This window comes from Hyperolius riggenbachi, chromosome 4, assembly GCF_040937935.1.
Source record: "Hyperolius riggenbachi isolate aHypRig1 chromosome 4, aHypRig1.pri, whole genome shotgun sequence".
NCBI classification, from domain to species: domain Eukaryota; kingdom Metazoa; phylum Chordata; class Amphibia; order Anura; family Hyperoliidae; genus Hyperolius; species Hyperolius riggenbachi.
Window position 1 is genome coordinate 396,276,110 of NC_090649.1, and position 17,348 is coordinate 396,293,457.

Below are 17,348 nucleotides of genomic sequence, written 5' to 3' on the forward strand. Positions count from 1 at the left end.
CTGCTCCTTTGTGCTTTGGCTTAGCAAGAGCTTTATTGTGGTCAACTACCTAGCGTTTTTGCTCACATACACCTCCTATACACACCTATATTGTTGTTAGTTAGATAGACATTGTATTTTAGTTAGTAGCTTGTGTGTTACATAGAGACAGACACAGCTGCTGCAGGCAAGCTCACACTGCTTTAGGCCTCAGGGCCTTGCCTGTGTGGGCAGCTGTCCTCCTGTCCTCTGTTAGTTTATTATACCAGTGTTTCTGCTGTCCTACCTTTACTACTGAGTGATTGTATTTTGTAGTAACTGTACTAGGACACTCACTGTCACTGTTTGTTCATAGCTCCTGCGTGTGTGCGTCCACAGTACACACACTCTATTTCCTTCTGATTACTATTGATTATTGTAATTTCTAGTTGTACTTACTAACTACTTACTACTAGGGACACTCAGTCACTGTTCATAGGCTAGCTCCTGCGCTGCGTGTGTGTGTGCGTGCACTGTCAGTACACACACTCTATTTCCTTCTGATTACTACTGATTATTGTAATTTCTAGTTGTACACTTACTTACTACTTACTACTAGGGACACTCAGTCACGGTTCATAGGCTAGCTCCTGCGTGTGTGTGTGCGTGCACTCACTGTCTGTAGTGTACACACTCTCTATTTCCTTCTGATTACTACTGATTATTGTAATTTCTAGTTGTACTTACTGTTACTACTTACTACTAGGGACACTCAGTCACTGTTCATAGGCTAGCTCCTGCGTGTGTGTGTGCGTGCACTCACTGTCTGTAGTGTACACACACTCTATTTCCTTCTGATTACTACTGATTATTGTAATTTCTAGTTGTACACTTACTTACTACTTACTACTAGGGACACTCAGTCACTGTTCATAGGCTAGCTCCTGCGTGTGTGTGTGCGTGCACTCAGTACACACACACACTCTATTTCCTTCTACTTAATCTGATTACTACTGATTATTGTATTTTCTAGTTAGTGTACTAGGGGACACACTCACTGTTCACTGTTCACACTTATACTGATTACTGAATTATTGTATTTTGTATTAGTACTGTACTAGTAATCACTTAGCGATCTAATCACTTAGTGATTAGTGTCACCTCACCCACCAACCCACTCCATTAAAGTACCCCATTTTTTCACCCGCCCTTTTAAAAAACTTTTTTGTTTACGCCCAAAACATCAAAGATGTCTGGAAGTGGCAGCCAGCGCGGTTTGGGCAAGGGGAAGGGCCGCAAGGGAATCAAGAGGAGAGGGAGCAGCATTGTGGCAAGCCGCGGCCGCGCCACCATGCACAGTTCCGCAGCAGCAGCAGCTGCGTCAGTGGCTAACATTCCTCCTATAGCCACTGGCCGTGGACGCCTTGGGCGCCGCCCAGCAGGAGCAACTCACGCTGCAGAGACACAGCAGCAGCAGTAGCAGCGTGTAGTACCTGCTCCTATTTTCCTCCAGCCGGGTCGGAAACGTCCCATTGAGGAAAAGGATGCAGCCACTGTGGTGCAACTGATGACGGAGGATGAGCAGCCCGCCATCAGCTCTGCATCCGAGGCCTCCACCCTCACCACCACCACCACCCCTGTTCGCAGCAGCCGCCCAGCAGGGCCTGGGGAGGAGGCCAGTTCACCGTCACAAGTTGGCGACCTGTCACTCAGCAGTATTTTTACCCCAGGCACCATCAGGGTATTGTCTGCTGTTGTTGGCGATTTGGAGGAGGAGATGCTGATGGGCACTTTGGGGGATGAGAGATTGGACAGCAAGACTGTGGCGACAGTCAAGCAGCCCATCCATGCATCAGGAGAGGAGTTTGGGGGATCATCATCCCAGCAGGACATGTTTCAGGAGGGGGAGGATGATGATGATGTGGTGACAGACAAAGACTGGGTGCCGCCACCACCAGCACCTGGGGAAGTCATCATCAGCAGCTCTGAGGAGGAGGAGGAGGATGCGCTTGTGGGCCTTGCAAGGAGGCGCATCATTGCAAGCATTGGCAGCAGTAGGCAGGTCCCACAGCCTGCTGGTGTCTCAGGGTCAGCAGCAGCAGCAGCAGCATCTGCCAGTACCACCACCAGCCGCACCCAAGCCCCCGCCCCAACCACCACAGGGAGACAGGCAGCAGCGGCTCCAGGCCGTAGGGGGTTGTTTTTGTCACCAATCTGGCGATTTTTCACCATGCCCACAGTGTACAGCAAGTACGCCACTTGCAACCACTGTCAGCAGAAGTTGAGCAGAGGTGCAGACCCCTTAAAGTTCAGCACCAGCTCGCTCATCAACCACCTTGCTGCGAAACATTTCCACCAGCATGAGGAGTTCCAGAGGCTGAAGGCATCTGGTGCTGGCAGTGGCACCACACCCATCACTGCACAGCCTTCAGCAGCAGCAGCAGCAACAGCAGCCACCCGCCCTCCTGCTCCTCCAGCAGCACCAGCAGGAGTGCGGAAACGCACTGCTCCTCCCCCCTCTGCAACTCCTGCCGCCGACACTGAAGCCTGTTCTGGCAGCCAGTACTCAGTGGCCTCCTCTGCTGTGTCCGCTGATTCCCGTGCCAGCAAAAGGCCACGCCAGAGCCTTTTGAGCGAGTCCTTCCAGGGGGTGGTTAGGGCTCTGCCTCCCAGCAGCCGTCGCGTGCGTCAGCTGAACGACTTGCTGGCATGGGCCATGTGCTCCCAACTCCTGCAGTACACGCTCGTGCAGGAGGGGAGCGACATGCGTGCGCTGCTTGCTTGTGCAGCCCCAGACTGGCAGCTCCCCAGCAGACACTTTTTCGCCCGCAAGGCCATTCCTGCACTGCACCGCTTTGTGATGGCCAATGTGGAGCGAGGGCTGGAGCACGCGGTTGGTGAAAGGGTCCACGTCACCATGGACTCCTGGAGCAGCCGCTTCGGGACAGGCCGCTACCTGTCCTTCACTGTCCACTGGGTCAGCTTGGTGGAAGGGGGTGAGGATGGGAGAGCAGCAGCGGGCACAGCAGCAGCAGCAACACAGTGAGTGGTGCCACCCCGCAGGGTCAGGGGAACTGCAGCAGGTTCCTCCGATCCTCTGCCATCCTCCGGCACACCTGGCCAAACCCCCCGCCTCAGCAGCAGCGTGAAGGCCCGCCACTGCCAAGCGCTGCTGCAGTTGGTCAGCCTTGGGAAGACCAAATTGACGGCAACCCATGTGTTGGCCAAACTCCAGGAGCAGGAGAGGATTTGGCTGACCCCCAGAGGCCTCAGAGTCGGAGAGGTGGTGGCCGACAATGGGGCCAATCTGGTTGCCGCAATTGACAGGGGAAACCTGACCCACATCCCCTGTCTTGCCCACGTGCTGAACCTGGTGGTGCAGAAGTTCTTGCGCACCTACCAGGGGATGGGCGAACTGCTGGAAATGGCAAGGAACGTTGTGCGTCACTTCCGGCGCTCGGCTGCAGCCTGTGCGAGCCTGGAAGACGTGCAAAAGGAGCTGGAGCTGCCACGCCATCGGCTGATCCTTGACGTTCCAACTCGCTGGAACTCCACCCTGGCGATGTTGGAGCGTCTGGTTGAACAGAAGCACGCTGTCAACCAGTACCTTGCCCAGGCCACTGTTTCCGCCGCTCAGAGAAGGGACAAGACCAGCAACATCCCGTCCATCGTCCCCGATGATGACTGGAGGCACATGCAGCAGGTGTGCTTAGTGCTGGCTTCCTTTCTGCAGGCCACTAACATGGTGAGCAGGGACCATGCTATGGTCTGCGAGTGGGTGCCCCTGGTTTGTCTGCTGAACAGGGCCCTCGATGCTTTGCTGGAACAGGGAGCGGCAGCCTTGGACCAGCAGGAGCGGCAAGCAGCTGCACAGTCCACCTCTGAGGGGGAGGAGGAGGACTTGGTGGAGGTCCCTGACCTTGCTGCTGATGAGGGGGATCAGCACAGCGCAGCTGAGCTGGTGCGGGGGTGGAGAGAGGATGAGGCGGCAGAGGAGGAGGATGAGGACAGCACTGCCGTCGATGTGCCAGCACACGTGGCCCGCCTCTTCCCAATGGCAGCGCACATGCTGACGTGCCTGCGCAAGGACCCCAGGGTGATCCAGATGAAGCAGAGGGAGGACATCTGGATCAGCATGATGTTGGACCCATGCCTCAAGGGGAAGTTGAGCCAGTTCCTGCCGCCTGCAGGAGGAGACCCAGCGCAACAAATAAGGAGCTTGCAGCAGGCCCTTGTTGAGCGCTTGGAGGAAGCCTTCCCCCAGCCTTCCACCCCCACTGTCCAGCCAGCACAGAGGCAGCAGCAGGTGCCTGCATCCAGCAGCAAGCGCCCCACAGACCTGCTGTCTCTCAGCAACGAGCTCTACAGGACTGTAGAGGCTCCGGCAGCAGTGACTAGAGAGGAGGTGCATGCAGCAGCATCCTCCTCCGGTCACAGCCAGCGCCTGACCCGAATGGTGGCTGACTACATGGGGTCCTACAGCGGGCTTGACAGCGATGCCCCTGTTGATCCCATGGAGTATTGGGTCAAGCGCCTGGAGATCTGGAGCGAGCTGGCGCAGTACGCCCTGGAAGTGCTGTCCTGCCCCCCTTCCAGCGTGCTGTCCGAGCGCTGCTTCAGTGCAGCTGGTGGCGTGGTCACCGAGAAACGCTCACGTCTGTCTCACAAGTCTGTGGACAGACTGACGTTTCTCAAGATGAACCAGGCGTGGGTGGAAGGCGAGTTCCTGGCCCCTGTTGTCGGCGAGAGGGGGACATGAACTGGCTGCCGGAAGAACCATCGTTAATGTGCCTTACCACCCTTTACCACCTCCTGGCTCCTGCTCACTAAGCCAGCCTGGTTCACTTTGACTATTACGTCGCCTGCAGCCACACATTTTACATCTACAGTGGGCTGCTGTGTACTGCCCTTCTGCTGTCTGTCTGTGTTTCCCACTGCCAGGGTACACAGATTTACCTTCTGCTGCCGCTCTGCCACCAGCTATTACGTCCAACAATAGCTATATCTGTGTAATTTGCTGTAAAAAAAAAAAAAAAAAAAGTAAACCATTAAAAAAAAAAAGGTTTAATTTTTCTGAGGTGCCCGGGTTGAAAACTGTGTTGTCCCAGTTGTGTATTGGACACGATGTGGGCTGCACGACCGCTGTCTGGGACCTCCTGTTGTGTTTATTTACAGCCCTGGTATCAACGCTAGGTACCAGGGCTATTATGTCACGCTGCCTACCTACCTGACTGCCTGCTGCCACACACTCATCCTCCTCCTCCTGCTGCTGAATTTACCTCCTGCTGTCTGTGTGTTTCCACTGCCAGGGAGCACATACAATGGCGCTTCCAACATGCGTGCGCCACCAGCTATTTATTACGCTCAAAAATAGCTGCATTTCTTTAAAAAAAAATATATAAAAGAGAAATAAGTGAAGAAGAAGAAGACGATATAGAAGAAGAAGAAGATATAGAAAAAGAAGAAGACGAAATAGAAAAATAATAATAAGAAGAGGATATAGAAAAAGAAGATATAGAAAAAGAAGATATAGAAGATGAAGAAGATGAAGAAGAAGATGAAGAAGATGAAGAAGAAGATGAAGATGAAGAAGATGAAGAAGAAGAAGAAGACGATGAAGAAGAAGATGATGATGAAGATGAAGATGAAGAAGATGAAGAAGATGAAGAAGATGAAGAAGAAGAAGAAGAAGATGATGATGAAGATGAAGAAGATGAAGATGAAGAAGATGAAGAAGAAGATGAAGATGAAGAAGAAGAAGAAGAAGAAGAAGATATAGAAGAAGATATAGAAGAAGAAGAAGATATAGAAGAAGATATAGAAGAAGAAGATATAGAAGAAGAAGAAGAAGAAAATGAAGAAGAAGATATAGAAGAAGAAGAAGAAAATGAAGAAAAAGATATAGAAGAAGAAGAAGAAAATGAAGAAGAAGAAGAAGAAGATATAGAAGAAGAAGAAGAAGAAGATATAGAAGAAGAAGAAGAAGAAGAAGAAGATATAGAAGATAAAGAAGAAGAAGAAGAAGAAGAAGTATATACACTACTGAACAGAATTTTGGACACAACTTCTCTTCTCTTTCCACCTTTTTTTTTAAAGGAACATCCCCACATAATCACTTGCTGTTGTTACTTGGGAAAAAAGATGTTTCTTGCATCATTCACCCTCAAAACAAGTGTTGGAAGCTATTTAAGGCCAATTCGAATAGTCAGCTCGAATAATGAGCTCGAATACCGACTCGAATAGTGAGCTCGAAGTCCGAGGTCGAATCGAATAGCAAAAAATATTCGACTCGAATATTCGACCGAATTCGAATAATTTACTATTCGAATTCGACCAAACTCGAATAATAAAAAGGGGTATCCGAGCATCACTGATGAGGCACATAAATAGACAGCTTTTCACATAAATAGGCAGAATGCCCCCTTAATATGTAGACACCTCTCACCTGGCAGCAGTTCCCCAAAATACACTCAATCGAACAGCAGTGGTTCCCCAAAAATAGGTAGCCCCAGGTCTATAGGTGTCCCCAGAATAGGTGGCCAGCGGTATAGATGTCCCCAGAACTGGTAGCCAGGGGTAGAGATGTCCCCAGAACAGGTAGCCAGGGGTATATGTGCCCAGTATATGTAGGCAGGGGTATATGTGCCCAGTATACGTAGGCAGGGGTATATGTGCCCAGTATATGTAGGCAGGGGTATATGTCCCAGTATATGTAGGCAGGGGTATATGTCCCAGTATATGTAGGCAGGTGTATATGTCCCAGTATATGTAGGCAGGGGTATATGTCCCAGTATATGTAGCCAGGGGGATATGTCCCAGTATATGTAGCCAGGGGGATATGCCCCAGTATATGTAGGCAGGGGTATATGTCCCAGTATATGTAGCCAGGGGTATATGTCCCAGTATATGTAGGCAGGGGTATATGTCCCAGTATATGTAGGCAGGGGTATATGTCCCAGTATATGTAGCCAGGGGTATATGTCCCAGTATATGTAGGCAGGTGTATATGTCCCAGTATATGTAGGCAGGGGTATATGTCCCAGTATATGTAGGCAGGGGTATATGTCCCAGTATATGTAGGCAGGTGTATATGTCCCAGTATATGTAGGCAGGGGTATATGTCCCAGTATATGTAGCCAGGGGGATATGTCCCAGTATATGTAGGCAGGGGTATATGTCCCAGTATATGTAGCCAGGGGTATATGTCCCAGTATATGTAGGCAGGGGTATATGTCCCAGTATATGTAGGCAGGGGTATATGTCCCAGTATATGTAGGCAGGGGTATATGTCCCAGTATATGTAGGCAGGGGTATATGTCCCAGTATATGTAGCCAGGGGTATATGTCCCAGTATATGTAGGCAGGGGTATATGTCCCAGTATATGTAGCCAGGGGTATATGTCCCAGTATATGTAGGCAGGTGTATATGTCCCAGTATATGTAGGCAGGGGTATATGTTCCAGTATATGTAGGCAGGTGTATATGTCCCAGTATATGTAGGCAGGTGTATATGTCCCAGTATATGTAGGCAGGGGTATATGTCCCAGTATATGTAGGCAGGGGTATATGTCCCAGTATATGTAGGCAGGGGTATATGTCCCAGTATATGTAGGCAGGGGTATATGTCCCAGTATATGTAGGCAGGGGTATATGTCCCAGTATATGTAGGCAGGGGTATATGTCCCAGTATATGTAGGCAGGGGTATATGTCCCAGTATATGTAGGCAGTAGTATATGTCCCAGTATATGTAGGCAGGGGTATATGTCCCAGTATATGTAGGCAGGGGTATATGTCCCATATATGTAGGCAGGGGTATATGTCCCAGTATATGTAGGCAGGGGTATATGTCCCAGTATATGTAGCCAGGGGGATATGTCCCCAGAAAAAGTGGCCATGTCTGCGTGCAGGAGGAGGGGAGCAGCGGAGAGAAGAGGGAGAGCTATGGGCACTTACCTTAGGGGGCTCTCCCTCCCTCTCTCGCTGTCCCCTCCGGAGTCCGGAATGAAGTGTGCAGCGGCTGGCAGCGGGCGGAACTTACCTCCTCTCGTCGCACGCGCCGGATGGATTAGCCGCTACTCTGGCCTGATCCAGACCAGAGTGCGGCACCAGAACTTCCGGCGCAGGAGCGAGAGGAGGTAAGTTCCGCCCGCTGCCAGCTGCTGCACAGTGCACACTTCATTCCGGAGTAGAGATGGGAAGTTCGGATCTTTTCAATGATCCGGATGATTCGAATCGGATCATTGAAAAGATCCGGATCTTTGATCCGAATCTCGGATCATTTTACTACCGAAGCATTCGGGGGTGAAATGACTAGCAGGACAGGTCTTTCCCTGCTGTGGACAGGAGAAGGGGAGAGGGGTGGACACACAGAGAGTAGGGGAGAAGATGGACAGAGGGCAGGGAGTGGACAGAGAAGGAAGGAGGGACGAGCAGAAAGCAGAAATGTTTGTTTGCACACAATACCCACATGCTGCAATCATATGCTTTACATGTATTTCACCTATATGCTCATCTGTGTACTTTGAATGCAAACTTCGCACAGTGAAAGAAAGCATTCCACAAAGCATTCCCAGAAGTAAAGTGCAGCTGATCATATTGCCCTGCAATCAGTTCCTGCAGAGCCGTGCTGAGCTGATCCAAAAGCTTCCAATGTGTTCACTGTGCACAACTACGGAACAGCCAGCCTATAATGAGCAGCACGTTATAGCCAGTATGTGTGCTCTACACATATCTGGCAGTGGCACCCATGTCCTCCTCTCTCTCATCTACCTGTCTCCCTGCAAGGCTGCCTCCCATCCAACAGAGCGATCCATCTCAGCTCTGCTTCCAGGACCCCGCTGCCCGCTGAGAGGGGGCGTGTCGCTCCTGGCCCCGCCCCTTTTGCGATCCGAATCACTCATTTTGATGATTCGGATGATTCGACTCACAAAATAGATTCGGATCAAAGATCCGAATCGTTCATGATCCGGACAACACTATTCCGGAGGGGACAGCGAGGGAGAGAGAGCCCCCTAAGGTGAGGGAAGGGGGGGGGAGACGTCCGCCCTTCCCCACTGTGCCCATAGCGCTCTCTCTTCTCTGCGCTGTTCCCTCCTGCTGGCTGCACGGGCACGCGGCCAGGGGGGGGGCAGCGGGCGGCCAGGCTCGGGCAGATGCCCGGTTTTGCCATATGTGCGGACGCCCATGGATGGAGCCAAATACAGGGCAATCTTGGAAGAAAACCTCTTGGAGTCTGCAAAAGACTTGAGACTGGGGCGGAGGTTCACCTTTCAGCAGGACAACAACTCTAAACATAAAGCCAGGGCAACAATGGAATGGTTTAAAACAAAACATATCCATGTGTTAGAATGGCCCAGTCAAAGTCCAGATCTAAATCCAATCGAGAATCTGTGGCAAGATCTGAAAACTGCTGTTCACAAACGCTGTCCATATAATCTGACTGAGCTGGAGCTGTTTTGCAAAGAAGAATGGGCAAGGATTTCAGTCTCTAGATGTGCAAAGCTGGTAGAGACATACCCTAAAAGACTGGCAGCTGTAATTGCAGCAAAAGGTGGTTCTACAAAGTATTGACTCAGGGGGCTGAATAATTACGCACACCCCACTTTGCAGTTATTGATTTGTAAAAAATGTTTGGAATAATGTATGATTTTCGTTCCACTTCTCACGTGTACACCACTTTGTATTGGTCTTTCACGTGGAATTCCAATACAATTGAATCATGTTTGTGGCAGTAATGTGACAAAATGTGGAAAACTTCAAGGGGGCCGAATACTTTTGCAAGCCACTGTATATGGAAGTTCATACTTCCCACGTTGTCGTACGCTGTGCCGGAGGTCCCCAATTTACCGCTAACACAAAACTACGTTACCGCGTGGCTCCTGCGTCAATCTGTGTCGGCCCGGAAGTCATGTTAGTCTATGCGACCCAGGCTTCTTTAAAGAAGTTGACGTGTTGCTTCCGTGCACTTCCGCATACTCGAAGCAGGAAGTGACCATAAGCACACCTCACTTCCTGCTTGGCCTAATGCCAGACAGGGAACACCGTGTACTAACGTGGTGTTCCCTGAAGGCCTGTTTTTGGCGATGCGGTGCGACGGGCGCAACGCACTGCATCGATGACGCCAGTTTGCAGTGTGAAAGCATCACAGTTTTGCTTCAAATTGCCTGAGGTGAACCTTTAGTCAAAAGTTAAAGAGATTCAGAGACAAGGGTTAAGCTAGTTTTTTTTACTTACCCTGGGCTTCCTCCAGCCCCCTAAGCACATCTGCGTCCCTCGCCGTCCTCCTGCGATCTCCTGTTCAGCCACGGTGAGCCCCGATAACAGGCTCAGTGACGTCATTCCGGGTCTACTGTGCATGCGCAGTAGGTCCGCGCATGCACAGAAGACCCTGACTTGCTTCGAGCTCACCGCGGGCAGAACGGGAGAGAGCAGGAGGACGGCGAGGGACGCAGCCGTGCTTAAGGGGCTGGAGGAAGCCCCGGGTAAGTAAAAAAAAACAAGCTTAACCCTCATCTCTGAGTCCCTTTAAATACCTAAGAAGTGGTAAGACTCTGGATCCTATAAAGGCTTCCCACACTGTCCTCCATTACTGTGTCCCAAACACCCCCCCCCCCCCAAGGAATCTGTAGAGCTTGTCAGATTTCAAGCTTGCAGTTGCGCTCCTCTTCAAGCATGGCCATACTGTGTGAGCACAGCCGCGTCTGTGCAATAAGCTGTGCTGCTGCACCAATGCTTCTGCTTGAAGAGGGTCACAGTTGGCAATGTGCAGAGTGTCCCAGACAGTGGTGGACTCCTTGGGTAAGTATTTGATTTATTACCGGAGAAAGAAAAAAAATTACACATACTTGGGGCTTCCTCCATCCCCCTCCGGGCTGATCGCTCCCTCGCCATCCTCCTCCGCCTCCTGGATTGTCCACAATTCACCCCAGAAAGTCCCCTGGCTGGGGCGTAATGTAAGCCCCTGTCAACGCAGACTTGCACCTGCGTAGTAGAGTGGCCCGACAGCGATCAGCTATTTCCGCCTATCTCCGAGCGGAGAGCCGATACTGTGCCTGCGCTGGAGCCCGGGAGGTAAATATTTGCATCCTCGCAGTCTCGGGAGGATTTTCACCGTCGCCGTGGGACCCAGGAGGACGGGGGAAGCCTCAATAGGATCCAGAGGCTTCCCCCACCTGACGGGGAGTACCCCCCAGGGGATGTTTTTCTTATTACAGGTTTTCTTTAATCTGATCACATTGTTTAGGAGATTTTTGTTAGTGGTCCCAAAGGATCATTTCCGATCGTTCACATGAATAATGGTTTGTAAATGATCGTTTGGCAAATTGTATGATTAGTGGCCACTTTTCCGAGGCTTTGCACAGAGCTCACGGCCAGGCTGAAAAGAGGAAGCAGATAAACTTACTGCTCCGATGTGCTCTTGTGCATATATCAGGGGGAGGAGGGTAACCCTCCAGACTCCCTAACTCTAGCTGGGTGGAGCGGTGCACTGCCCGACGTAGATTTGTACTGCATCTGTCCGGAAGAAGTTAATAATAAACAATGGACCCAGCAGTGCCGGCCTCTGTTACCATCTCTTCTACTGAAACATACTGCTTAAAGTGGACCAGAACTCAGAACTCCCCCTCTGCTCTAAAAGATAAGCAACAGCATAATAACCTTTAAAGAAAAACATTTCTTTTGTTACAGCCGATACCGATCCTGCAATAAATCTGCAGTGTGCCTACTTCCTGCTTTTGTGGAAGCAGACATAGGTTTAATAAACTGTGTTTACAAATCAGCTGCTCTGCCGAGGCAGCCAGTTGACACAGCTGAGCGCTCAAGTTACACTTGTGATTAGTCACAGAGGAGGGGGAATTAGACAGGCTAAACTCTCTAAATACATACAAGGTGCATTTCTCTCTCTTTCCTTCTGTCCTGTGCAGGAGTTCAGGTCCACTTTAATAGAACTACACAATTCTTCTAACATCTGGGCACACAAATGCTTCCTAATACTTAAGGAGAAGGGAATCCTATTACCACCTAAAGGTGACCATTAACGATACAATCCTACGGCCAATCTATAATTTCTGATTGTAAAGGTAATCATAAACAATAGGTGGTGCCCATTAATGTCCGAATTCCTGTTAACTTGAATTGGGCAACGGGAATTTGGCTTGTTAAAGGGGAGGGGAGTGTTCCAGAGACGGGAGGCAGCTCTAGAGAAGTCCTGCAGTCATGTGTGGGAGTTCGTGATATGTGGGGCGGCCAGGTGAAGGTCCTTGGAGGAATGGAGAAGGCAGCCATCGAGGTGTGACCCCAGATGCTGATGGTCTCTCTTTCAGCAGTCCAATATATTGAATAATGCAAACTTGGAGAGCAAAGGAGTCGGCACTAGTAGCTGAGGCAAACAGAGTGGGGGTTGGTGGATAGATCAATGTGCCTCCAGACAAGGCCAAGTACATCAGATCAAATGAAAAGAAAGGTAGAATCCGGGCACCATGAGCTGCAGTTACCACACTTTATTACATCCCCAAACACAGACAGATACAGGTGTAGAGGGCTGGTCTGACAGCCGTTTCACAAGCAGGCTTGCTTGCTTCCTCAGAGACCAGTCTCTGAGGAAGCAAGCAAGCCTGCTTGTGAAACGGCTGTCAGACCAGCCCTCTACACCTGTATCTGTCTGTGTTTGGGGATGTAATAAAGTGTGGTAACTGCAGCTCATGGTGCCCGGATTCTACCTTTCTTTTCATTTGATATTGAATAATGCTTGTGTATCTCATTGTTGTGCTGCTGTAGTCCCCGCAGCATTGCACCTCACACTAGTCCCTCTGCCTCCATCTCAATAGAACAGAACAGGCTGCTTCCCAGCAAGCAGAGCAGAATGTTCATGCGTTAATCATTCATTTGAGCATGAATCATTGCAAGTAAGTGGGCAGCTTGATATTGCTTCCATTAGAATGTCACCATCCTTCTGCATTGATTTTGCTGTTCAATTCCTTGCAGGTTCAAGCACTGTAATCAAATCTGCTGGTAATCTATTGCCTTTAAATATGTTATCGATCAACTTTCAACGATTTTGACTAAAATTGATCAAAAGTATTGATTGAGTAGGATGTAAACACTTCTGTGGATTACACTCGGAGCAGGAGTGGCAGTCGATTGATATGGTTCCCACTGAAAATCGATGTGTTGTGTAGGGAAGTAATCGATCACAATTAGACCAAATTCTTACTCGATGGTGATTGAGTGGATAGCTTTACACCAACCTCCATAGTTAGCAGTGCAGGGAGGGGAGGGGTTGGAAAAATTTACAGCAGATTTTTAGAATTTTTTTTTGCCCAGGCAGGGCAGACAGTAGTTATCCCTGACTCTGGGTTCAGAACTTGCACTTCAACTCCTTTTTCTTTAAGTGAGTTAGATACTTACCTATGAAGAGGGCAGGTTCTGGATCCCATAGAGCCTTCATGGTTCCCTCTCCATGCGCTAGGTCCACTGCTGTCTCCCGTTGAAGTTATTCACCAGCTGGTGGAATAACCTTCAGGAACACTCGTGAAGGCTTTGGAAATACTCGTGCTACCCAGTATTCCGAAGATGCGTGGATCTGTACTGTGCGCGCAAGAGTCCGGGCTCAAGCATGCACAGTACGGATGCAACTGTGAATGCTCTTGAAGACTTTCCATTTTTGTTAGATATTCTGAGCCAGTTGTCAAGCCATTACAGTTTGGCTCTTGTCAATGCCATTACGCCTGCCCATTTTTCCTTCTTACCACACCATGTAGAAGTAGTAACTGTTCACTTGCTGCCTAATATATTTTAGCCCTTGTAGGTGCCATTGTTTTAAGATAGTCTATGCTATACAAGTCACCTGTTAGTCCTTTCACACTGGGGCAGTGCGGTGCGTCAAATTGACGCACTGCTACCACTCTCCAATGCAAACCTATGGGGAAAACACATTACCTGCGTCACGGTGAGGTCTGCCAGAAGTTTTCAATCTGACGCGGCTCCAAAACTACGTTGCCACGCGACTTCTGCGGCGATCTGTCTGTGTTGGCCTGAAAGTCATGTTAGTCTATGGTGACGCACAGATTTTTAAACACTTTCCAACATAACATTGCGGCGCGGAAGTACATTTTTTACAATACACTTCCGAGCACATGATTGCTTGGCCGTCAGGAAGTGAGCGTTAGTTCCTGCTTGGCCAGATGAGGAATACCGCGTAGTAACACTGCCAGTTTGCAGTGTGAAACCAGCCTAAAGGTGTACATGTAATTAACGAGCCGGCAAATTTGGGCACAGGGTGAAGCCAAAAAAAGGCTCACTGCTCCTGCACAAGTCCCCGCAGCATTACTATTCCCCTCCAGACCGCCGGCGACTGTGATGTAAGCTGTAATTCGGCTGGCAGCTATTGCTCTATGCTATTTGTATCGTTATTTGGACCATCTGTTGATGGCGCCTAAATTAGTGCCTGGAATAAACATACATATTTAGTGCCTGAGCACCGAAATAGCTGTAATGCGTATGTACAGTATATACTTGTCACCGGTGAATTGGGCACAGAGTGAGCCGAATGACGGCTGTCCCTGCTGGCGCAAAACTCCACAGCAGTGTTAAATATTATCCCCCCTCTGAGTTTTCGCAACTCGGGGTAGATGTAATTTGAGGCCCGGCAACACACAGTATTACATTACTGCTATGAGGCTCCTAGTTTCGGTGCCCTGAAACAACCTGCTTCGGCTTTCCATTACCACCTATGGCGGCGGCGGCTGCTGCGCCCAAATTTCCTACGCCGTTTTTGCCTGACTCATCTTAAAGGGCATCGAAAGGGAGAAGGACACAGAGACTGACATAATATTTCCTTTTAAACAATGCTAATTGCCTTGCTGCCCTGCTGATCCTTTGCCTTTAATACTGTAATTTTAGCTAAAGACCCTGAAAAAGCATACAGATTAGATTTTTCTGACTGAAGTCTGACAAGATTAGCTGCATGCTCGTGTTTCAGTTGTGTGGTTCAGACACAACTGACCAGAAAGATCAGCATATTCCTTTCATTTCAGGGGCTTGATTCACTAAACCGTAATAACGCGTTTTGCGTGCATTATAACGCACGTAGCAATTTTCACGCACAATCACGAATTTTTGCACGCAATCGCAAATTTTCACACGAAAATTTGCAATTGGGCACGAAAATTGTTACGCGTGTTATGACGTGTGCAAAACGCTAGCACGGCCGTGATATCAGTTATCACAGTTTAGTGAATCAAGTCTAAGGTGTGTTTTAAAGTTGTGACTGATTGGTATTTGTTTGCTGCATTTCTGGAAGGGTGAGCAATGCTGAAATGGTTAAAAAACAATACTGAGACGGAATTTAAAATGCTTAAAGTGTACCTGAGATGAATGGAGGCAAAACATTTATACTTACCTGAGCCTTCCTCTAGCCCCCTTCAGGCTGTGGGCTCCCTCGCCGCCTCTCTCGGGCCACTCCGGTCACCGCTAGCTGTCCCAGTATTTCTGTGAGTCATGCTCCTTCACCCATGCTCATTATGCTCCCGTGGCCGGGAGCGCTCTATACCTGCGCAGGCCGCCCATGCATGACAGAGCGCGACTCACAGAAATACCAGGACGGCTAGCGGACAATGGCAGCAGCCCAGAGAGACGGCAAGGGCCTGAAGGGGGCTGGAGAAAGCCCCAGGTATGTACTGTATGTTTTGCCTCCATTCATCTCAAGTCTCCTTTAATAAACTTCTTTAATAGATAAGCTTATTTATTTATTTTCCTTACAATGGTTGTTTGTTATTAACTTCATTATTAAAATCAACTTATAAATAGTTTTATTTAGTTCTTAAAGCCAGCGGAGTTTTCCTTTAAAAATCATCGGCAAATCCTTTCTGTTGTGGATGCGGTCATCAGTCCTCTCAAAGGGAAGCCTCTGTGAAAAGATTTACCCAGCTGAATGCGGAGGGAGAAGGTGCACCTACCATGGAAATATCACTGTGAGTACACATCGGTGGGGTTCAGCACTAATGATGGGCATGTCTAAGAGAACTCATGGAGAAGCATGTGATGTTTGATCAGCTGATAGATTTGCAAAGCTCTGATTTGGTGGGATCACATCCTGCTTTAGCACATGAGCATGACTAGCAAATCAGAGACTTACATATCTATCACATGACTGGCGCTACACTAGGGCATGGAGAGGCACGTGCCCCCCTACTGATGATTGTACACCCCCCCCCCCCCCCCCCCCGGGCAGACACGTCACAAACAGCCGGTGTATCATGCACACAGCACACACACAGCAACATGCTGCTGTGTGTAGAATGACTGGTTGTGATTCCCCACCCCCTCTCCCAGCAGAGCTGACTCTAGTTAAATGTGTATCTATGACACACAGCCTACTGCCTGTCCCTGGAACAGCTGTTCTGCTCACCCCCCCCCCCCCCCCCCAGCAGACAGGAGAAGAGGAGGAACACCTGCAGCAATGGAAGATCAGCATCTCACTGCTGCAGTAGAGATTGAAAACCGGCACACCTGTGAAGCTGACAGTGATGAGCACAGGCGTCTCACCCACCAGGCAGCTATAAATTCTCGCCTAGAGCGGCAGGAGGAAGCAGGAGCGCTGCTGCACTGAGTAGTGAGAGAAGAAATGCCTCTCAGGTATCAGTTTACACTACAGCAGCAGCTAACAGCAGCGCCTGACTGGACTCATAACTGATTCACTGACTGATTCATTCAGTTCCTTCAGCTCAGTGATTCAAAGAACCACAGTAATGAGTCAGTGAGAGAAGGCTCCGAGTACAGCATCAGCTCCTGAGTCCTGACACTTCACTCTTAACTGATTCATTCAGTTCCTCTCTCTCTGCTACTGGTAACTGTGTGGATGACTGAGTGGAGGGACGGGCTGAGGCAGAGGTGAGAGAGGCTCCAGCCTCATGGTGCAGTGTAGAAGGGGGGCGCACAACTCACTCAGCTATCATTCCCCTATTGTGTTTGAAGCAGAGAGAAATAAGAAAAGGGGATACATGGTAGTGACTACAAGCCACCAGACTAGAGATTAAGGTGTTCGGGGGGGGGGGGGGGGAGGAGGGGGGGGGTTGGGGGCCTGGGGTGCCTCTTAGTCTAATAACAATCAGTGTGTGACAGATGGGGGGGGCGAAATTTGGCATCTCAGCCTTGGGTGCTGGAGGACCTTGTCCCGGTACTGACTGAGTGTAGAAGCCAGGCATGGACTGCCCCCCAGACCGCCTTTTATTCAGTGATTTGGGGCTAGTCTGGTGTTTGGTGTGTTCAGGTTTGTTGTTGTAAGGCAAAGTGAAATACTAGGCTAGCTGATAAAAGTGCAATTAGAGGGCAGGCATGCTGGTAAATATACACAGCATGATGCAGAGCTCGTCTGGAGGGTCTGTGGGAAAAA

At 49.6% G+C, this 17,348-nt stretch overlaps 1 protein-coding gene across 2 annotated transcripts in view; it reads right to left on the reverse strand.

The window, feature by feature from the left end:
• ABHD12 (abhydrolase domain containing 12, lysophospholipase) overlaps positions 1 to 17,348 on the reverse strand; it is a 1,393,598-nt gene that overhangs the window by 188,272 nt on the left and 1,187,978 nt on the right. The window lies entirely within an intron of this gene.